We start from the raw sequence: 24,030 nt of genomic DNA, 5'->3' as shown, positions 1-24,030 counted from the left end.
CTACAGCCTATGAATTATTTGGTTAACTTTAAGTGGTATACGTATGGTTATAAAGGCCTGATACACTGCCAAGATTTTCATTGATAAAATTGAGGGGTGGGTAGCATGTGTGATCCTTCAGAACTTAACATTCAGGACAAATCAAACAATGGACAACATCTGCACAGACATAGCTGCAGGAACTAGGGGTGTTGAGGGTGCTGCAACCCCTGAAAAATCGGGGAAAATATATATATTGTTTAAGAAAAAGAAAATATCACAAACGTAGTGCACTGGGCCTTTACTAGTATTAGTGGACCGATGTAGACTTCTTTACATCTGTAGGGCAGGCAAAACATCTCTGCTTTACCAAAACAGTAGTTTAATTAAGAACAGTATCTTTCAGAAATCAATAGTTGGAATTGTAAGAGTTGTTGTCCTGTCCCGGGAACAGTGGAAGTTATGGACAAAGACAAAACATCCACATCAAATTAAATGTTTTTCTTTGTCAAATTACATGGAAAACAACCACTTTTTGTGCAGTATTAATTTACCATCCTTACATGTAAATTGTACATTACTGTATTGGAGGGTCATCTAGGTTTGCACCTGTAGACTTTTTATCACCCTGAAGAAAAACAATGCACAATACAGTAATTGAGTGGGTTGTGATGGTATGATGTGGCTCAGTTGGTAGAGCATGTTGCTTACAATACTAGGGTTGTGGGTTCATGGTGGACCAGTATGAAAATGTATGCACTTACTACTGTAAATTGCTCTGGATAAAAGCATCTACTGAAAAGGAATGAATAGGCCATGTCAGTTTTCACATAGAAATAAGTTGCATTTGCAAAGTATTTCAAGAAACTAGAAAATATATATCAAGCAAGTATTTGTATATTCCACAAGTATTATCATAATAACTGTTTTGTACAGATAATTATCAGACTCAAGTTACAAATACTGGTAAACACTCAAATACATTAAACACTCAAATACTTTTAGTTTAAAAAAGAGGGGTACTGGGGGGTGCGCTGGGCCTTTACTAGTCCTGTATCAGCTGACCAATATAGACCTCTTCAGCAAGGGCACAAAAGAAAATCGCAGCACCCCTACCCCCGAACGGGTTCCCGCGGCTATTCGCAGTAGGTTATGCCTACGAGAGTATGGCTGGAAACATGAGTCTGATGTTTCGCACGCGCACTAACAATTTATCAGCTCAGTCAATATCCAGTCGCAAAACTGTCAAAGGGGAAAAACACGTTGGGAAGGAATTAATCAACAGCAACCCATCCCCACCCACCAGCAGCAAAGCAACACCAAAGAGCCCACCCTCCGGAATTTACGAGTTTACCTCATGCCTCCAACAAAGGCCGGCCCTGCCCAACCCCCGCGCAAATTCTCTGTTTGAAGATGCGGTGAGGAGGGCTCCACAGTGGCCACAAAAATGATGGTTTGGGTCACAGGGCCGGTCAACGGTGTCAGATGTTATCGACTCACTCATATCCTGGGAAGGGCTTTTTCTGACCGAACAGAGCTATGTTTGGTGTTTTTCCAATGAGACTTAACCCCACACCAGTGGGCCGCCAGTGTTTTATATTAACGTAAGCTATAGTGTAATCGTGTTTCCATCAGGGGCTTGACACTAAAGACATGTGGCGATCAACACCCCTGAATCATTCAAGACTGTTGATTTGTGAGGTGTTAAAGTTCACAGTTGGCCATTGTTATGTAAAATGAGAGCTGAAAAGTACCCAGGGCCTTGCATTGGTTCCAAGTTAGAGGAGGTCCGCCAGAGCCACGGGTGCCGGTAGATGGAACAGAAAAGTCTGAGCCTTTTGGGTAAAACACTGGGGTAAATCCTCATTTGAAATGCATCAGTAATCATCCACAAGCGTAGGCTATTACTGGCAATGTATTTTAGGCTATCCTTCGAAGGCTAAAATAATAACATTCTGATTCTGTATGGTTCACATTCCCTGCCAAGGCCAACATTATAAAAGCGTTGATGCCCAATAAAACATTGTATGCAAATTTTTACTTGATTTCGTGACAGAAAGTAACTTAATTATATACTTCGTTAATAGACATTTTTATAAGCGAATATTTTAAGTATAATATGTGTATAATGCCCATAGTTGGACATGTGGGTGTCTTTGTTTGAGCATAGCAACAAGGCAATCCTGTCTATTTAGACTAAATAAAATTATTTTAAATGCACTTTTCGTTCCAATAAGAGTCATTTATTTGAAATGCAATCAAATGTAGCCTAACTATTTCCTGTAATGGGGTTTAAGACTATAACTTAAGCAAATTATTATTATCTTTGAATAAATTATTAAATTGTAGGCATCAACAATTCAAATCCACGTAGGCCTACATTATAAACAAATAGGGATACTTATTCAAATGATTTAACAGATAAATATGGCTAACGCCCAAAATGTTTTCAAGAGATATCTGAAAAACCCCACTGACAAATCCATTCTAGAAAGTGGTATGAACTAAAACAATACATTTTCCGCTGATCTGATTTGTTGATTTAATGTTTTTTATTCAACGACATATGCTGCTTTTTGGTTTTAAAAATAGAAACGTTTGAACACAAAATGTGAACACAAAGCCAACAAATATCGAATGACACGTCAGTGACGTCAGAGGGTAGCATGAGTGAGATGCGCTTCTCTCTGCCCCGGCAATAAACACGCAAGTTCCTCACAAAGCCAAACAATACAACCAGCATAGGACAACTAAGAATAGCGCCGTGTTTCTTCACGAATTCTCGTCATTTTAGTGGGAAAATGTCATTTATTAAGATGTTTTTTCAATGGTCGCGTTTGCTTAGAAATGGGCTAAATTATGTTGTCTTGTTTAATCTTAATATTAGTTCATTCACTCAGGAACCTAACAAATAAGCCGAATGAATATATATATATATATATATATGTGTGAGGACCTTTATATCACCCTTTATATATATATTGGTTTTAAAACTGGGTTGAACCGGAACATAGTTTGATTTGAAAATATAGGCCTAATACATAAACTATCTGATATAGGCCTACGCAATAATGTATCCTGTTTTCTAGTTCACTTAAACAATAAATACAATGTGAAGTAGCCTATAGGCGAACTTATTGTAAATGGAATGGAATGCAATTTCCGAATGGTGGCAATATCGATAGCATTGAGAGTCTGATAATAGACTACACCCAACTGTTGCTGCGATGAACAGGTGTTGTTGTCACCATGCAATCCTTCCTTATGCTGCGGAGACATCTAGCCAAGCATTGTTCTACAAATGTATAGTCTGAAAGATCCTTCACTAACCTGTGAGCGACGGTAGAGCCATTGTTATCCTCGTCCTTCTCTGTTCTCAGACCTGCTGCTGTGGGTGGAGATAACCTACAAATGAACCCGTCGTTCTGATCGAATGTCATGTCCACTTGATTTTATTGTAAGTGTGAACTAATGAAACTGGCAAAGTCAAACGCGCACTGGATACAGCCGAAAAGTTCAAGCATGCAAGTCGAGTACCATTACCGGCATATTTACAAAGTCATTATGTTTATCAGCCAGTTGGTGGTAGATTATTCACGGCGCGGAATATACGCAGATTTTCCACGGCTGAATATTTTATAATGACAGTGTAACATAAACGGACCTGTGTGCGGGACAAGCCATAGGTTTGTCCGGATTTGTCACCAAGGAAAAACGGATTGCTGACAGACAGTGTAAGAGTGATCCATAGTCTTACAAATATTTTGTAGCGGGCCAAATAAATACATGAGCATTATGTTTTCTATTATTTTACGAAAGAAAAACAGTAGCCTAATTCATTTTGATTTCTCAAAACATTTGCAATATGCTACTGTGGTTGGTTTTGGATAACAAATAGACTTCTACTAATTTTGTTACGAAATAAAAGAGAGGGTAATGTAGAGCTTGGAATGCAGGGACATGCAGAACGGTTTACGCAAATTGATACTCATTTCATTTAATCCATTGACATGTTTCTTATTGTTTGTTATAATCAGTAATCCTAATTAGGCGATAGCCTATATTGCTCAATTATGATATGGCCCTAACTCAGAAAACACTCACTCAACAACCCTACCTAGGAGACTTGAGGGTTACGCCCAACCATCCACCCACCTCGACCAACCACCCCTCCTTTCGTTTTTGCCTTAAGTAACTATCTGTCTTTTATAACCATGCGAAATGTAACATATCATACTAAATGGAGTGTATTGGATTTAATCAGAGGCTAATAGGAAATGCTCTCAGAGCAGGTTGGGAAAAATGCCCAACTAGCCGCCTGCTAGAGAAACGTTGCCTTTTCAAATATGGAATGGCACAGGCGTTGCACCCGGACTAGTAAAAATGGTGGTCTAGCTCGGCTGGCCAGTGTCCAAAATTTATCCCTGAACAAATGTCACATTATATCAATGGCAAAGCATTTGTCAAAGCACTTGATGTGAGGACCTTAAAATCACCCTTTATGTATGAATTTGCTTGAAAGATGTAAGAAGCATCTATGTAGTACTTTATGAATGGTCCAATCATCAAATGTGTTTTTTGTTTAAGGTTGAAGTTGCATGCACAAAGTAAACACAGTGATGCAACAATTTCCGCCACTATTTACATGCTGGCTAGACCAGGTGCGGGGTGAGTCTGCTTGCGCCATCATGCACATGTTGATTTTGTCCATCCACACCAGACACGACCAGGACACACAGATTGAAATATAAAAACAAACTCTGAACCAACTAGGGGACAGACACTAAAAGCATGAAACATTCATGGCATTTTAGCTAACTAGCTTGCTGTTGCTAGCTAATTTGTCCTGGGATATAAGCATTGGGTTGTTATTTTACCTGAAATGCACAAGGTCCTCTACTCCGACATTTAATCCACAGATAAAAGGGTAAACCAAGTTTGTTTCTAGTAATCTCTCCTCCTTCAGGATTCTTCTTTGGACTTCATATGGCAACCCACTTTATAGCAGCGTGACGCGCACCTGTGCACATGCGCAGATACTCTGCGTGACTGTGTGAGAGGAAAGTCCTGCTTCAATATCTGCGGTGCGGTATCTCTATAGGGAATTCTCAAGGAAAATGTAAACAAATCCTTGTCAGAACTGAAGTCCCAGCTCCTGACACCTCAGAATTGTCACCATACCGGCCAACGAGCATTTGATACCCATACAATAAATGACACCCATGTCACACAAAATCTTAGTGTGCTAGCAGGTCGGAGATAAGGATTCATGATTCACTGGGGTAATTGTTTAAAGAGACTTCCAACTCAAAGTCACTGCTCCAAAGTCTAATTAACATGTAAAAGGTACTTCATCCTGCATGCTCCAATACAAATAGACCTTTAGTGCAGAATGCAGACTAAAAACAATCAACATACAAAAACACTGTCATTGAAACACACATTCTTGAGGTTTCCTTACAGATTTTTTCACTTACGACTCTTTTGAGGTCTATGTCGGGTTCAGGCTAATTTATAGTCCATATAAGCATGCAATGCTAGAACACAATAGTCTGAGCAAAATGACTGTCCTGTAGGGATGTGACAAATGAACATTTTCTTTAATGTTTAAACTGCCTTATTTTTTATCGGTTTTCCATTAAAACTATGACAATTTCATAAAATTCCATGTGAAATCATATAGCGTGTTTTGACCACTAGGGGGCAATTAAGTTCTACCACAGTCATACAGTAAGTTTAGGAATCTGGAATCTGCCAAAACAGGCATGTGAAATTTTGTCCCAAAGACAACAGTTAATTCACGCTGACTCTAGTGTTCCTTCCACTTGTTATATGCATTAGCGTCTTACAACAAAAAGTAACCTAGCCAAGTGATCACAGTTCTTCTCCCTGCATTCTCTTTTCCCTCCATTACATGTCTCTCATTGAATTTTATTCAAACCACTCCCTATACACACATGTGACCTGCGCACCCAAGCTCCCATTAGGCCTACAGAAATGACTGCCTATAGAAACGTATCTAACCGATGGTGCACACAAACAAAACTGTAGAAAGGCTAAATTCCTTGCCAAATCACAATAGCTTTATCACAAATTCAAAATGGGCTGGTTGATTAAAGTAGGGAAATGTGTTCCAATCACGAGCTGCAGTTTAGGAATTACAGATGTGTCTCATCTATTTAGTTTTTTTTTTTTTGCTTACTGCTTTAGTGTGAATTTCTAATGCTGTTAACTGTATGTCTCAACTCCCATTATAAAGGGAACAACAACCTGTTGAAACTGGAGTAAACGGCAAACAGTGATATTGACAAAAAAGACCTGTTGCAGTCCTTAATTTGGCAAATATCCATGGAAAATCATTTGAACGATGCATATCCCCTCTTACGAACATTACTAGATCTGCAGGCTTTGCCCTCAGTTGGTCAGCAGCCCACAGCCTCAGTTGGTAAGCAGTCAGCTCCTTTAGTGTTACACTCCAAACCTCCTGCACTAGTTCCAAGCCCTGGATCTCCTGTTCAGCTAGGCTCAGAGCAAGCTGCTCGTCTAGGTCTGCAGTCCCTGCCCCTAGCCAGTTTGCAGTCTCCAGCCTCTGCTAGCACCTAGTCGCCTGTCCTAGTGTTAGGCTACAAGTTCCCTGCTCAGATAGGTTTGCAGCCTCCCGCCATACCTGACTTGCAATCCTCAATCTTAGTAGTAGGTTCCAAGTCCCCTGCCCTGTTGGGGCCCTAGTTTCCTGCCCTGCTAGGCTCTCAGACCCCGTTCCTTGACCCGGGGGGCCCGCTGTCTCCAGTTCTGGGGGCCGCCTGCCTCCTGCAATGGAAGACCCTCCGGCACTTGCATGTCTCTGGGGCCCAGCCGGCCCCGCCTTTCAGATCCCTGATGAGCCTCATACAGCAGTCCCAACCTGTCCACCATGGGAACCATCGCCTTCAGCAGTGGTGAGAGAGTCACCAACCCCAACAGCAGCCAGTGAGCTGCCAACAACAGTTGTGGCCAGCCTGCAACATTTCTACGCCGCAGTAGGCAAGCCACCTCCATCTGTGGCCAGCCTTTAGCGGCCCTGTACCAGCTGAGTTAGAGGATCCTCCCCCATCCTTGTGGCATTCCATGGGGCGGCCAAGGACTGCTTTTGTTTTCCCTGTGCACCGCCCTGACGGGTCAGCCCCTAAGCCCATTGTATGCCCTTGAGCCGGCATCCTCCTGACCCCCATGGTCCTCTAAAGAGACCTTAGTAATTAGCTGCCCCTCTAGTTCGGCCAGATTCACAGTAGGACTGGACCCCACCTGGTCTGGTCCCTTCACTGCTCTGCCTCTCTGACCTGCCTGTCCTGCCAGATAGAACTAGGCCCTTTCAGGACTAAACCCCCACTGAGGCCTTTAAAGATGGGTGGATTTCCACCAGAAATCCAGGGGCTGCTGTAAAAAAAGCCATCCCTTTCAACCTGATTGGCCTGCAGCTCTGTCAATCACCCTTCAAGCATCCACTCATTAAAACCAATCAGCACACTTGGACACACTCAAGGGCTCAGCCTCCTACCACTTCACATCAGTGCATAGCATCTGCTGTCTTGAGAAGAAGCAAGTGTTGTGTTGCTGACAGACTTTTGACATGCTGTTTCCTAACTGAAATGCTGTGTTGCTGACAGACTTTTGACATGCTGTTTCCTAACTGAAGTGCTGTGTTGCTGACAGACTTTTGACATGCTGTTTCCTAACTGAAGTGCTGTGTTGCTGACAGACTTTTGACATGCTGTTTCCTAACTGAAGTGTTGTGCGTCGATTGACAAGTGAGTGTTGGAAATGCTATATAATGGGTGTAATCTAAGTGAGTGTTGGAAATGCTATATAATGGGTGTAATCTAAGTGAGTGTTGGTTATTTTACCATGTAATGTATCTTTATAAGTAAGAAGTTTGCGGGGATGTTTGCTAGCTCTTAGCTAATTGCTAGCTCTGGAATAATGTTATCCATTGCAACATCATGTTCTGACTGGACAGCACTGTAGTGGGCAGAACCAAAACCAATCAACAGTAAGTATGTAGCGGTGAGGGCATATTCAGCCAACCGCTCAGACAAGCTCCAGCTAGCTGTTTTTTCCATGGTCCTAGTTCTCGCCAGATTTAGTGACCAACAATTTTGTTCAGTAGCATATTGTGTTTTTGCATTACATACGTACATAAACCAGGGCTGGCGTTATGGGAGGCCCGTGGCCCACCCTACTGTACCTCCTTGCCTGTCCAAATAAATATTGAAATATTGATAATTTATTTGATCGAGACTGAAAGACGGTTTAATCTCAGTTAAATTTACAGTACACTATCGTTCAAATGTTTGGGGTCACTTAGGAATGTCCTTGTTTTAGAAGGAAAAGCACATTTGTTGTCCATTAAAATAACATCAAATGGATCAGAAATACAGTGTAGATATTGTTAATGTTGTAAATGACTATTGTAGCTGGAAACGACAGTTTCTTTATGGAATATCTGCATAGTGTACAGAGGCCCATTTTCAGCAACCATCACTCCTGTATTCCAATGGCATGTTGTGTTAGCTAATCCAAGTTTATCATTTTAAAAGGCTAATTGATCATTAGAAAACCCTTTTGCAATTCTGTTTGCACAGCTGAAAACTGTTATTCTGATTAATAAAGAAGCAATACAACTGGCCTTCTTTAGACTACTTGAGTATCTGGAGCATCAGCATTTGTGGGTTTGATTACAGGCTCAAAATGGCCAGAAACAAAGCACTTTCTTCTGAAACTTGTCAGTCTATTCGTGTTCTGAGAAATTAACGCTATTCCATGCAAGAAATAGCCAAGAAACTGAAGATCTCGTACAACGCTGTGTATTACTCCCTTCACAGAACAGCGCAAACTGCCTTTAACCAGAATAGAAAGAGGAGTGGGAGGCAAAACACCAGTCTCAACGTCAACAATGAAGAGGAGACTCCGGGATGCTGGCCTTCTAGGCAGAGTTCCTCTGTCCAGTGTCTGTGGTCTTTTGCCCATCTTAATCTTTTCTTTTTATTGGTTAGTCTGAGATATGGCTTTTTCTTTGCAACTGCATAGAAAGCAGCATCCCGGAGTCACCTCTTCACTGTTGATGTTGAGACAGGTGTTTTGCTGGTATTATTTCCTGAAGCTGCCAGTTGAGGACTGTTGGTGAGAGTGAGCCCTCTTGCTTTGCCTCTTCCTCTCTGCTGAAACTAAAGTATATCACCGGAGAAAGAATCCGAGCGAGCAAAGTATGTGGAGACCATGTATCTGATGCTGTCTGGACCAAAAGAATAGGGCATTTCATACTATTTTTGGCCAGACAGCATCAGATACATGGGCTACATATAGAGAATGCTGTTTTGCTCGCTCGGTTGCTTTCTCCGGTGATATACTTTAGTTACAGCAGAGAGGAAGAGGCAAAGCAAGAGGGCTCACTCTCGCCATAATCTGTCTAGTATAAGCCCAATGCGTTTCTATGGGAATAATATGCAGACCTAAGCTGTTGCCTGCCTTGAAGCCTTTGGGACAATGACTCCCATTGTTAGGACTTAGACATGAGCATCTCGTCATTATATACAGATCTCTGGTTTCAGCCTCTTGCAAATTGGTGCACAGTGCATTGCTAGGATGCTGGATTGCTCTAAAGTAAATGAATGTTTCGCCAAAATTATCTAATTACTCCTGTCTAAATAAAATACTTCAAAATACTTCACCAGGGAGCATGACATAGCCACACGGGATCATTAGCTTCTTTAAAACGCAATAGCTGTGGATTGTTTCAAACAGTAAGTGTGTTTGGCAAGCCCGCAGTTTGGGTAGCACGCGTGGCAATAGCTCTAGCTGATTGAGTTGCGGCTGTCAGTGAAAAGCATCTAAAATGACTGTGAAGATAATGTGTCTCGAGTAGAATTTAAAATGTTACATCAAGAAGGGGAGAGGGCTGTGGCGAAGATATGGTGCTTCTCCAGAATGCATGCATATGTCGGAAAGTACTCATTTGGCAATGTCTTATTTCCGATTGTCTTAACTCACCAAGTACCCAACACATTTTTTTCTTCGCTTCACACAAGTCAACAAAGTCTGTTTTTTAAATATCCATTGTGAATGATACTATTTGAAAAGTCTTTCCAGCACTCCCTGCCTCGATAATCACCAAGCCTGGGAGAGCAAAATAGAGAGCAACATATCATGATCTGATAAGCCCTTATACTGTATCGAGTAGAAACGTCATACAAAACAGCTTTCTGTCCCGAGCTCAATGGCGCAAGAAACTTTGAAAGCCCGGAATAGGCTAGTTGATACAATGTTGCAAGTTCGTTAGTGACTGCTTCAGGCCGGACTCTGTGATACTTTGATACAATGTACAACTTCACTAGCAATAGCTCAAGTGAAGGCAGATAGAAAGGGAGGAAGACAAGCGTAGAAGAGATATGAATGTGTTTGAATGAACCAGAATTTTCATCAGGATATTTTCAACTGTTTTTATTTTTCTCAGCTTTAGGCCTAACGTTAGCTAACAAACTTTTGTACATCGCTCTGTTCCGTACACTTGACTTTATTTTAGCGCCCCAAAAACGTAATACTTCCAGGTCAACTGTAACATGAATACCATTGTAAAGCACAATTTCTCCCCTTTCCAGCGAAATCAATGATGAGATCTTCATGCTGCCCGTCTCTGCATGATTGAAGAAGTCAATGGAGCTCCGCCTGGTCTTTTTAAAAATGGAGGGTGGGGAAGCGAAAGGTACAGAGTGATAGTGATAGTGAAAGGGGGAGATATGCCGTGTGGGGAAACTGCTTTTTTCACCCAGTTTGTCCAACTTATCACCTCTAAAATGTAAATAAACACTATAATGAGTTTATATAATGTCTCATTACATACCTATTTGAAGTTTTGTGTCGAATTTGAATAGGGTTTTTAGGGCGACGCTAAAGTTACCTTCACAAGTAAACTGCGGCTGTCACGGTTTTTGAGAGTCATGATGGCTCGCAGTGATGACGTCATTTTTAAAAATACAACTGATTGAATTAACTATTGTTGAACTCGCGAGTAATTAACTTTACACTCACCATTGATCATTTCTTGTTTTTAATCTGCGAGTGAGGTGCTACCCCTGGTGGAAAGAGACTGTACGGCGTGACACATCACACTTTGACATACAACATCAGAGGGGTCAGATTTTTCAACTTTTCTCAAATACTATTGGTTAATTACCTGTCAAACAACGCTGAATAGAAACTTAGCTCACATCCCGGATTTTGATGCCAACACAGTCACTACAGTCCCATTAGTTTTCATTGCAGCCTCGTTTGAATGCCGCAGTTGCCCAAAATGTGTACGGAACGGTGTTAGCTAACGTTATGTATTTTACTTAGTTGATGATGGAAGTTACAGGCCTACTGTTGCATTGGCCTATAGACTATCTCTGAGTTCTATGTTCTAATTTCTTTAGCTGCCAATGGATCACAGTGTATCAATGTGTCCATATGGCAGAGGCTAGTGCTCTATGTCACGTTCTGACCTTTATTTCCTTTGTTTTGTCATTATTTAGTATGGTCAGGGCATGAGTTGGGGTGGGCAGTCTATGTTTGTTTCCGTGTCTGTGTTTTTCACCACACGGTACTGTTTTGGGTTTCGTTTGTTCCACGTTTATTGTTTTTGTATTCAGTTGTGTTCATGTTGAGTATTTCTTATTAAAAGAACCATGGACACTTACCACGCCGCATATTGGTCCTCCGATCCTTCTCGCCTCTCCTCTTCAGACGAAGAGGAGGAAAACCTTGACAGAATCACCCACCAACCAAGGACCAAGCGGCGTGGTGACAGGCAGCGGCAGCAGGAGCAGCGCAAGGAGGAATGGACATGGGAGGACGAGTTGGACGGTAAAGGACCCTGGGCACAGCCAGGAGAATATCGCCGCCCCAAGGAAGAGCTGGAGGCAGCGAAGGCGGAGAGGCGCTGGTATGAGGAGGCAGAACGGCGGCGTGGATGGAAGCCCGAGAGTCAGCCCCAAACCTTTCTTGGGGGAGGCACACAGTAAGTGTGGCGAAGCCAGGTAGGAGACCTGTGCCAACTTCCTGTGCTTACCGGAGGGCGAGAGAGACCGGGCAGGCACCGTGTTATGCTGTGGACTGCACGGTGTCCCCAGTGCGGGTGCTTAGCCCGGTGCGGTACATACCAGCTCCTGGCATCGGCCGGGCTAGAGTGGGCATCGAGCCAGGTGCCGTGAAGCCGGCTCTACGCATCTGGTCTCCAGTGCGTCTCCTTGGGCCGGTGTACATGGCACCAGCCTTGCGCATGGTGTCCCCGGTTCGCCAGCACAGCCCAGTGCGGGGTATTCCACCTCGCCGCACTGGCAGGGCGACCGGGAGCATTCAACCAGGTAAGGTTGGGCAGGCTCGGTGCTCAAGAGCTCCAGTGCGCCTGCACGGTCCGGTCTATCCAGTACCACCTCCATGCACCAGCCCTCCGGTGGCAGCCCCCCGCACCATGCTGTCTCTCCGTCTCATCCCTACAAGTGCTCCCGCCTGTCCAGTGCTGCCGGAGCCTTCCTCCTCTCCAGCACTGCCGGAGTCTCCCGCCTGTCCGGCGCTGCCAGAGCTTCTGTCCCTCAGTCCAGAGGCACCAGAGCCCCTCAGTCCAGAGGCGCCAGAGCTACTCCGTCCAGTGCTGCCAGAGCTTTCCTCCTCTCCAGCCCTGCCAGAGTCTCACGCCTGTCCGGCACTGCCAGATCTTCCGCCCCTCATTCCAGAGGCGGCAGAGCTCCTCCGTCCAGCGCTGCCCGAGCCTTCCTCCTCTCCAGCTCTGCCGGAGTCTCCAGTCTGCCCAGCGCCGTCTGAGCTGGCCGTCTGCCCAGCGCCGCCTGAGCTGTCCGTCTGCCCAGTGCCATCAGAGTCTCCCGTCTGTCCTGAGCCGCCAGAACCGCCAGTTTGCAAGGAGCCGCCAGTCTGCAAGGAGCCACCAGAGCCGCCAGTCTGCAAGGAGACGCCAGAGCCGCCAGTCAGCCAGGAGCCGCCAGAGCCGCCAGTCAGCCAGGAGCCGCCAGAGCCGCCAGTCAGCCAGGATCCTCCAGAGCCGCCAGTCAGCCAGGATCCACCAGAGCAGCCAGTCAGCCAGGATCTGCCAGAGCCGCCAGTCAGCCAGGATCTGCCAGAGCCGCCAGTCAGCCAGGATCTGCCAGAGCTGCATTCATCCAGGATCTGCCAGAGCCGCCATTCATCCAGGATCTGCCAGAGCCGCCAGTCAGCCAGGATCTGCCAGAGCCGCCAGTCAGCCAGGATCTGCCAGAGCCGCCAGTCAGCCAGGATCTGCCAGAGCCGCCAGTCAGCCAGGATCTGCCAGAGCCGCCAGTCAGCCAGGATCTGCCAGAGCCGCCAGTAAGCCAGGATCTGCCAGAGCCACCAGTCAGCCAGGATCTGCCAGAGTCGTCAGCCAGTCCGGAGCTGCCCCTCAGTACTGAGCTGCCCCTCAGTCCAGTGGGGCCATTTAGAAGGGTCGCTGTGTTTAGGAGGCCACGGAGGCGGTCAATGAGGTGGAGAAAGACTGTGTTGAAGTGGGGTCCACTTCCCGCGCCAGATCCGCCACCGCGGACAGACGCCCACTCAGACCCTCCCCTATAGGTTAAGGTTTTGCGGCCGAAGTCCGCACCTTTGGGGGGGGAGTACTGTCACGTTCTGACCTTTATTTCCTTTGTTTTGTCATTATTTAGTATGGTCAGGGCGTGAGTTGGGGTGGGCAGTCTGTTTGTTTTTCTATGATTTTGGGATTTCTATGTTTCGGCCTAGTATGGTTCTCAATCAGAGGCAGGTGTCATTAGTTGTCTCTGATTGAGAATCAAACTTAGGTTGCCTGGGTTCCACTGTTTGTTTGTGGGTGATTGTCTATGTTAGTTACTTGTGTCTGCACAGTTCTTCTTATAGCTTCACGGTCGTTATTTTGTTTATTTGGTTTTGTACAGTTTACTTCGTGTTTGTTGTCATCTATTAAATGATGCATTCACACCACACTGCGCTTTGGTCTGCTTCATACGACGATCGTGACACTCTAGCTATAGTTTTACTTTTAGATTTGTATAGTTTTACTTCAGATTTTTATGATTAACCATGTAACAATGAGTTTAGAAACTAAAACTTTATTATTGAATGAAACTGTTTCATGGAAATGTGCATATATAAATATTCATAACTGGCAAGCGGATGGGTAGAAATGGTAGGATAAATTGTAAGCTTCTCCAGACTTGAAACTCATGAACGGCCTATGGTCTTTATTGTTACACTCATTTAAAATCTGTGCAAGAGTGTGCGCACATAGGAGGTCCAGTGGAAAACGGGCCTACCAATGGAAATCAAATGCCCAACTGATTCGTTCTGGCGCAAACTATCAATTGGGGTTCACTCTAAGCACTTTGATAAACATTGTAAATGTATGTGATTTAATCATAATCCCCCCCCCCAGAACCAAATCTCTTTCAAGCTCTCTCTCTCCACTTTCTTAGAATGATACGTCTACTTTCCCTCCCCCATATATGGAGCACATGCATTTCAAAACAAATCAGAACTGGTGCACTGAGAACTGATGGATTGGCCAAAATAAAAACAGGGTCCACACAAATACATTTTCAAAGTTATTTTATGCTATTTTCTTCAGAGGCAACAAGAGCAAAAACAAATGTTCTGTCTAAATAAAAAAAATAGCATTAAAAAAAACTGTTTTTGAGTGGACCCTTTAAAATTTAAATATACCTTAAGAATAATCACTTAACACAGCTTGGAATTTGATCAGCACATAAACTCAGCAAAAAAGAAACGTTCCTTTTCAGGACCCTGTCTTTCAAAGATAATTCGTAAAAATCCAAATAACAGATCTTCATTGTAAAGGGTTTAAACACTGTTTCCCATGCTTTTTCAATGAACCATAAACAATTAATGAACATGCACCTGTGGAACGGTTGTTAAGACACTAACAGCTTATTTTATTTTTTTATTTTACCTTTATTTAACTAGGCAAGTCAGTTATGAACAAATTCTTATTTTCAATGACGGCCTAGGAACAGTGGGTTAACTGCCTGTTCAGGGGCAGAACGACAGATTTGTACCTTGTCAGCTCGGGGGTTTGAACTTGCAACCTTCGGGTGACTAGTCCAACGCTCTAACCACTAGGCTACCCTGCTGCCCCGCCTTTACAGACGGTAGGCAATTAAGGTCACAGTTATGAAAATGTAGGACACTAAAGAGGCCTTTCTACTGACTCTGAAAAACATCAAAAGAAAGATGCCCAGGGTCCCTGCTCATCTGCGTGAACGTGCCTTAGGCATGCTGCAAGGAGGCATGAGGACTGCAGATGTGGCCAGGGCAATAAATTGCAATGTCCGTACTGTGAGACGCCTAAGACAGTGCTACAGGGAGACCAGACGAACAGCTGATTGTCCTCGCAGTGGCAGACCACGTGTAACAACACCTGCTCAGGATCGGTACATCTGAACATCACACTTGTGGGACAGGTACAGGATGGCAACAACAACTGCCCGAGTTACACCAGGAACGCACAATCCCTCCATCAGTGCTCAGACTGTCCGCAATAGGCTGAGAGAGGCTAGACTAAGGGCTTGTAGGCCTGTTGTAATGCAGGTCCTCACCAGACATCACCGGCAACAACGGTGGGCACAAACCCACTGTCACTGGACCAGACAGGACTGGCAAAAAGTGCTCTTCACTGACGAGTCGCGGTATTGTCTCACCAGGGGTGATGGTCGGATTTATCAGTGAAAGAATGAGTGTTACACCGAGGCCTGTACTCTGGAGCGGGATCGATTTGGAGGTGGAGGGTCTGTCATGGTCTGGGGCGGTGTGTCACAGCATCATAGGACTGAGCTTGTTGTCATTGCAGGCAATCTCAACTCTGTGCGTTACAGGGAAGACATCCTCCTCCATCATGTGGTACCCTTCCTGCAGGCTCATCCTGACATGACCCTCCAGCATGACAATGCCACCAGCCATACTGCTCGTTCTGTGCGTGATTTCTTGCAAGACAGGAATGTCATTGTTCTGCCATGGCCAGTGAAGAGCTCGGATCTCAATCCCATTGAGCACATTTGGGACCTGTTGCAGGTGCCTTGGTGGAAGAGTGGGGTAACATCTCACAGCAAGAACGGGCAAATCTGGTGCACTCCATGAGGAGAAGATGAACTGTAGTACTTAATGCAGCTGGTGGCCACATCAGATACTGACTGTTACTTTTGACCTCCACTTGTTTAGGGGCACATTATTCAATTACTGTTATTCACGTTTGTGGAACTTGTTCAGTTTATGTCTCAGTTGTTGAATCTTATACAAATATAATCTCATACAAATATTTACACGTTAAGGTTGACAGTGAGAGAACGTTTCTTTTTTTGCTGAGTTTACACTCCCCATGTTGTCCCAATCCCATTCCACTTTGACCTAAACAGAAGAGCACTTGCTCCTCTAGAGGCCCTTAGCATTAGTCCCTATTGGAGAGAACAGCGCCTCCTTATTGGCGCCACGATGTAAATGTATATTTTTCCAATCATTTACTATAAATTCAAGTGATTATCACTCAGTTTATGGGCCCAATACTCTACCCCAGGCTTTCCTCAATAACCAATGTCAAGCTAAGCAGTGGCATGTATTCTTGGATGCCAATGGAAGCCAGGCTTCCCCCAAAAATTTACTAAGAAAGAAATATACAGTAATTTATCTTTCGTCTCCCTGTGTTTCATAATTTTCTTTCAATTCGCAAGAGGCTGAATGTGTCTCACCAGAGAAAGCATCCGAGTGAGCAAGGGTGCAAGGGAATCCAGCGAGCATTTGGCCTCCCTTGATAAAAAAAAGTGTAAAATAATAGCCAATCTGAGTGAGCTAAACTGTAAATGGTCCTGGTGCACCAAAAAAAGAAATCACCTCACATCGAGATCCAAAACGTCATTGACAGAAAATCACTTGAATTGTTACATCTTGTTGTGTTGTTGTCCTCTAGTGTCTAGCTAGCTACAACTGGCCCTTGGATGGAGATAGGGATTTGGACTTGTAGTTTTACTTATTTCTCCGTACTAGCCAATGATTATAACAGCGATTCTGATCCAACCATAAATTCATACATTGTGCCCCTGGCCTGAGAGGATGGAAGTTCTAGATATAGTATGCTAATGTTAACTAGCTGGCCTGGTGCATTGTTGCCCATGAAAGGAAGTTAGGCTAGCGAGCAAGCGTTTTAGCCAGGTAGCCTAGGTCAAAAATAAATACAAGCATGTACTGTATGACAGAGTCATAGACTGGATGGTCAACATGAAAGAGAGAAGGATGGCATTGGCGTTTTGTCAACATGTTTTTCTACTTGCACACACAGAAATGAGAATAAAACCACATCATATTTAGCTTAAGTTGATTCGACTAAATTGTTTTTGGCATCTTTTAGTTGTTACTGTTTTAGACTAAGCATAGGTGATTTGATCAAATCGAATTTTATTTGTCACATGCGCTGCTGAATACAACAGGTGCAGTAGAACTTACAGTGAAATGCTTACTTACAAGCCCTTAACCAACTATGCATGTTTAGTAAAATAAGTGTAAAATAAAAATAGATAAGTAAAAAATAGATAATTTTATTTATTTATTAAAGAGTAGCAATAAAATAACAGTAGCGAGGCTATATACAGGGGTTACCGGTACAGTCAATATGCGGGGGCACAGGTTAGTCAAGGTAATTGAGGTAATACGAACATGTAGGTAGAGTTAAAGTGACTATGCATAGATAATAAACAGAGAGTAGCAGCAGTGTAAAAGAGGGGGTGGGGCCGGGCCATTTGACCATTTGATTAACTGTTCGGGAGTCTTATGGTTTGGAGGTAGAAGCTGTTAAGGAGCCTTTTGGACCTAGACTTGGCTCTCCGGTACCGCTTGCCGTGCGGTAGCAGAGAGAATTGTCTATAACTAGGGTGGCTGGAGTCTTTGATCATTTTTAAGGCCTTCCTCTGACACTGCCTGGTATAGCGGTCATGGATGGCAGGAAGCTTGGCCCCGTACGCATTACCCTCTGTTGTGCCTTGCGGTAGGAGGCCGAGCAATTGCCATACCAGGCAGTGATGCAACCAGTCAAGATGCTCTCGATGTTGCAGCTGAAGAACCTTTTGAGAATCTGAGGACCCATGCCAAATCTTTTCAGTCTCCTGAGGGGGAATAGGCTTTGTTGTGCCCTCTTCATGACTGTCATGGTGTGTTTGGACCATTCTAGTTTGTTGGGGATGTGGACAAGCTTTCAACCTGCTCCACTACAGCCCCGTCGATGGGAATGGGGCGTGCTCTGTCCTCTTTTTCCTGTAGTCCACTATCATATCCTTTGTTTTGCTGACATTAAAGGATAGGTTGTTGTCCTGGCACCACACGGCCAGGTCTCTGATCTCCTCCCCATAGACTGTCCTGTCGTTGTTGGTAATCAGGCCTATCACTACCATCGGCAAACTTAATGATGGTGTTGGAGTCATGCCTGGCTGTGCAGTCATGGGTGAACAGGGAGTACAGGAGGGGACTGAGCACACACCCCTGAGGGGCCCCTGTGTTGAGGATCAGCGTGGCAGACGTGTTGTTACCTACCCTTACCACCTGGGTATGGCCCACCGGGAATTCCAGGATGCAGTTGCAGAGGGAGGTGTTTAGTCCCAGGGTCCATAGTTAGGGATGAGCTTTGAGGGTACTATGGTGTTGAACGCTGAGCTGTAATTCAGTGAATAGCATTCTCATGTAGGTGTTCCTTTTGTCAAGGTGGGAAAGGGCATTGTGGAGTGCAATAGAGATTGCATCATCTCTGGATCTGTTGGGGCAGTATGCAAATTTGAGTGGGTCTAGGGTTTCTGGGATAATGGTGTTGATGTGAGCCATGACCAGCCTTTCAAAGCACTTCATGGCTACAGACGTGAGTACTACAGGTCGTTAGTCATTTAGGCAGGTTACCTTAGTGTTCTTGGGCACAGGAACTATGGGGGTCTGTTTAAAACATGTTGGTATTACAGAGAGGTTGAAAATGTCAGTGAAGACACTTGCCAGTTGGTCAGTGCATGCTCGCAGTACACGTCCTGGTAATCCGTCTGGCCCTGCGGCTTTGTGAATCTTAACCTGTTTAAAGGTCTTACTCACATCGGCTGCGGAGAGCGTGATCACACAGTCTTCTGGAACAGTTGGTGCTCTCATGCATGTTTCAGTGTTATTTGCCTTGAAGCGAGCATAGAAGTAGTTTAGCTCGTCTGGTAGGCTCGTGTCACTAGGCATCTCTCGGCTGTGCTTCCCTTTGTAGTCTGTAATGGTTCGCAAGACCTGCCACATCCGACAAGCTTCAGAGCCAGTGTAGTACGATTCGATCTTAGTCCTGTATTAACGCTTTGCCTGTTTGATGGTTCATCGGAGGGCATAGCAGGATGTCTTATAAGCTTCCGGGTTAATAAGAGTCCCATTCCTTGAAAGTGGCAGTTCTTGCCTTTAGCTCAGTGTGGATGTTGCCTATAATCCATGGCTTTTGATTGGGGTATGTACATATGGTCACTGTGGGGACGACGTCATCGATGAACTTATTGATGAAGCCAGTGACTGATGTGATGTGCTCCTCAGTGCCATCGGAAGAATCGCGGAACATATTCCAGTCTGTGCTAGCAAAACAGTCCTGTAGCTTAGCATCTGTGTCATTTGACCACTTCTTTATTGACAGAGTCATTTGTTTATGATGAAATGGTGCTGGAATAATGGCTCCTGTTTTCAGAGTGACTTGTGGTAACTCTCCGTGGTTCTAAATCAACAGTTGTTTAGTAGTCTGAAAATGTCAGAAATATTAGCTTGCTTGACCATGCTGTAGGTCATGTAACTGTTTTTTTACATGCAATATGCTTTGTGCACTTCACTGGACAGAGTTTGCTCATTGTGATGAAACAAAGGTGTGGTTGAATGTATTCTACCACTGTGTCTTCACTGTGTCTTCTTGTCTCTGCCTTAGACCTATACAGTATATCAAGGTCGCAAGGCATATGAACTAACAGGTTATAGAGAAAACAATGCAATTATCACAATACATTTTCTTGGCTTATCCAGTGATTTTACACACGCACTGCTACAGAAGCTAAAAAAGTAGTGGTGTAGCGTAGGCTGTATTGTAAATCATTTACAAAAAAAGATAACAGTATTTGCAGAATACTGCAGTTCTACTGCATTCTAACTATAGTTATACTACAGTGTACTGCATTTATACTGCACTCTGACTGCAATATTTTTTTCATAAGGAAGGCCTAGCGTAATTTCTTTGCAGGCTGTTTTTAGTCCTATATTTTTTATTTTTTTATTTCACCTTTATTTAACCAGGTAGGCCAGTTGAGAACAAGTTCTCATTTGCAACTGTGACCTGGCCAAGATAAAGCATAGCAGTGTGAGCAGACAACACAGAGTTACACATGGAATAAACAATTAACAAGTCAATAACACAGTAGAAAACAAAGGGGGGAGTCTATATACAATGTGTGCAAAAGGCATGAGGAGGTAGGCGAATAATTACAATTTTGCAGATTAACACTGGAGTGATAAATGATCAGATGGTCATGTACAGGTAGAGATATTGGTGTGCAAAAGAGCAAGTAAATAAATAAAAACAGTATGGGGATGAGGTAGGTGAAAATGGGTGGGCTATTTACCAATAGACTATGTACAGCAGCAGCGATCGGTTAGCTGCTCAGATAGCTGATGTTTGAAGTTGGTGAGGGAGATAAAAGTCTCCAACTTCAGCGATTTTTGCAATTCGTTCCAGTCACAGGCAGCAGAGTACTGGAACGAAAGGCGGCCAAATGAGGTGTTGGCTTTAGGGATGATCAGTGAGATACACCTGCTGGAGCGCGTGCTACGGATGGGTGTTGCCATCGTGACCAGTGAACTGAGATAAGGCGGAGCTTTACCTAGCATGGACTTGTAGATGACCTGGAGCCAGTGGGTCTGGCGACGAATATGTAACGAGGGCCAGCCGACTAGAGCATACAGGTCGCAGTGGTGGGTGGTATAAGGTGCTTTAGTGACAAAACGGATGGCACTGTGATAGACTGCATCCAGTTTGCTGAGTAGAGTGTTGGAAGCCATTTTGTAGATGACATCGCCGAAGTCGAGGATCGGAAGGATAGTCAGTTTTACTAGGGTAAGCTTGGCGGCGTGAGTGAAGGAGGCTTTGTTGCGGAATAGAAAGCCGACTCTTGATTTGATTTTCGATTGGAGATGTTTGATATGAGTCTGGAAGGAGAGTTTGCAGTCTAGCCAGACACCTAGGTACTTATAGATGTCCACATATTCAAGGTCGGAACCATCCAGGGTGGTGATGCTAGTCGGGCATGCGGGTGCAGGCAGCGATCGGTTGAAAAGCATGCATTTGGTTTTACTAGCGTTTAAGAGCAGTTGGAGGCCACGGAAGGAGTGTTGTATGGCATTGAAGCTTGTTTGGAGGTTAGATAGCACAGTGTCCAATGACGGGCCGAAAGTATATAGAATGGTGTCGTCTGCGTAGAGGTGGATCAGGGAATCGCCCGCAGCAAGAGCAACATCATTGATATATACAGAGAAAAGAGTCGGCCCGAGAATTGAACCCTGTGGCACCCCCATAGAGACTGCCAGAGGACCGGACAGCATGCCCTCCGATTTGACACACTGAACTCTGTCTGCAAAGTAATTGGTGAACCAGGCAAGGCAGTCATCCGAAAACCGAGGCTACTGAGTCTGCCGATAAGAATATGTTGATTGACAGAGTCGAAGAATATGGTGATTGACAGAGTCGAAAGCCTTGGCAAGGTCAATGAAGACGGCTGCACAGTACTGTCTTTTATCGATGGCGGTTATGATATCGTTTAGTACCTTGAGTGTTGCTGAGGTGCACCCGTGACCGGCTCGGAAACCAGATTGCACAGCGGAGAAGGTACGGTGGGATTTGAGATGTTCAGTGACCTGTTTGTTGACTTGGCTTTCGAAGACCTTAGATAGGCAGGGCAGGATGGATATAGGTCTGTAACAGTTTGGGTCCAGGGTGTCTCCCCCTTTGAAGAGGGGGATGACTGCGGCAGCTTTCAATCCTTGGGGATCTCAGACGATATGAAAGAGAGGTTGAACAGGCTGGTAATAGGGGTTGCGACAATGGCGGCGGAAGCCAGGAGCGCTAGCCAGGAGTAATCATCCGGGGTTGCGGTTTAGCTAGATAGCTAGTTGTGAAGATCCAGCTGAAATGTTCCGTTTGCGGTGGGAATCCAGGGATGAATCCGGGGATGAAAAATAAATAGGTCCGTTATGCTCTGGTTAGAGTCGCGTTGTTCGAGCTGGCAAGAGCTTTCCGAGCTAAAGGTTAGCTTAGCTGATGACCGGTTAGCTGAAGACCGCTAGCATAGCTGGTGGTTAGCCGGCTAGCTTCAGTTGAGGGGTTCCGGTTCCGAAGTAAATATAAATACTATAGGAAAAATAGCTACATTGGGTGAGGCGGGTTGCAGGAGAGTATTTGGAAGTATTTGGAAGCTTAGGTTTAGCAAAATGTTTTTGAAGAAAAATATGTAAAAAACGAAAAATAGACGATATATACAAGGGACACGACGAGACAGGACGGCTTACTGCTACGCCATCTTGGCACTTACACGTACAGATCCTTGATGATCTCTTTGGCCTTCCTGTGACATCAGGTGGTGTAGGGCAGGTACTTTGCCCCTGGTGATGCGTTGTGCAGACCTCACTACCCTCTGGAGAGCCTTGCGGTTGTGGGCGGAGCAGCTGCCGTACCAGGCGGTGATACAGCCCAACAGGATGCTGTGCATCCGTGATTGTGCATCTGTAAAAGTGTTTTTGGTGACAAGCCAAATTTCTTCAGCATCCTGAGGTTGAAGAGGCGCTGTTGCACCTTCTTCACCACACTGTCTGTGTGGGTGGACCGTTTCAGTTTGTCCGTGATGTGTACGCCAGGGAACTTAAAACTTTCCACCTTCTCCACTACTGTCCTATTGATGTGGATAGGGGGTGTTCCCTCTGCTGTTTCCTGAAGTCCACGATCATCTCCTTTGTTTTCTTGATGTTGAGTGTGAGGCTATGCTTCTGAGGTGTGTTTTGGGTCATTGTCCTGTTGAAAAACAAATGATAGTCCCACTAAGCACAAACCAGATGGGATGGCATATCGCTGTAGAATTCTAAGGTAGCCATGCCGGTTAAGTGTGCCTTGAATTCCACATAAATATCAGGCAGTGTGACCTGCAAAGCACCCCACATCAGATTGTCACATCTGCTAGCTCTGAACATCTGCTATCTGGATTTGGGTAAAGGAGAACCTGGAGGCTTGGGCGAGGAGCTGCCGGGGGCAGAGCTGTTGGCCGAGGTTGGAGTAGCCAGGCGGAAGGCATGGCCAGCCATGGAGTGCAGTGGGCAGCTGGGAGGAGGTGCTCTTGTTCTCCATTGACTTCACAGTGTCCCAGAACTTTTTGGAGTTGGAGCACACCTCCTCCTCCATGCTTCACGGTCGGAACCACACATGCTAAGATCGTCCGTTCACCTACTCTGCGTCTCACAAAGACACGTCGGTTGGAAACAAAAATCTCATCAGACCAAAGGACAGATTTCCACTGGTTTTATGTCCATTGCTCATGTTTCTTGGCCCAAGCAAGTCTCTTCTTATTATTGGTGTCTTTAGTGGTTTCTTTGCAGCAATTCGACCATGAAGGTCTGATTCCCTCAGTCTCCTCTGAACAGTTGATGTTGAGATGTCTGTTACTTGAACTCTGTGAAATATTCATTTGGGCTGCAATCTGAGGTGCAGTTAACTCTAATGAACTTATCCTCTGCAACAGAGGTAACTCTGGGTCTTCCTTTCCTGTGGCGGTCCTGATGAGAGCCAGTTAACTCTAATGAACTCATCCTCTGCAGCAGAGGTAACTCTGGGTCTTCCTTTCCTGTGGCGGTCCTGATGAGAGCCAGTTAACTCTAATGAACTCATCCTCTGCAGCAGAGGTAACTCTGGGTCTTCCTTTCCTGTGGTGGTCCTCATGAGAGCCAGTTAACTCT

The sequence above is a fragment of the Oncorhynchus tshawytscha genome, linkage group LG18 (genome assembly GCF_018296145.1).
Source record: "Oncorhynchus tshawytscha isolate Ot180627B linkage group LG18, Otsh_v2.0, whole genome shotgun sequence".
Classification (NCBI taxonomy): domain Eukaryota; kingdom Metazoa; phylum Chordata; class Actinopteri; order Salmoniformes; family Salmonidae; genus Oncorhynchus; species Oncorhynchus tshawytscha.
This window is presented reverse-complemented; position numbering follows the sequence as displayed.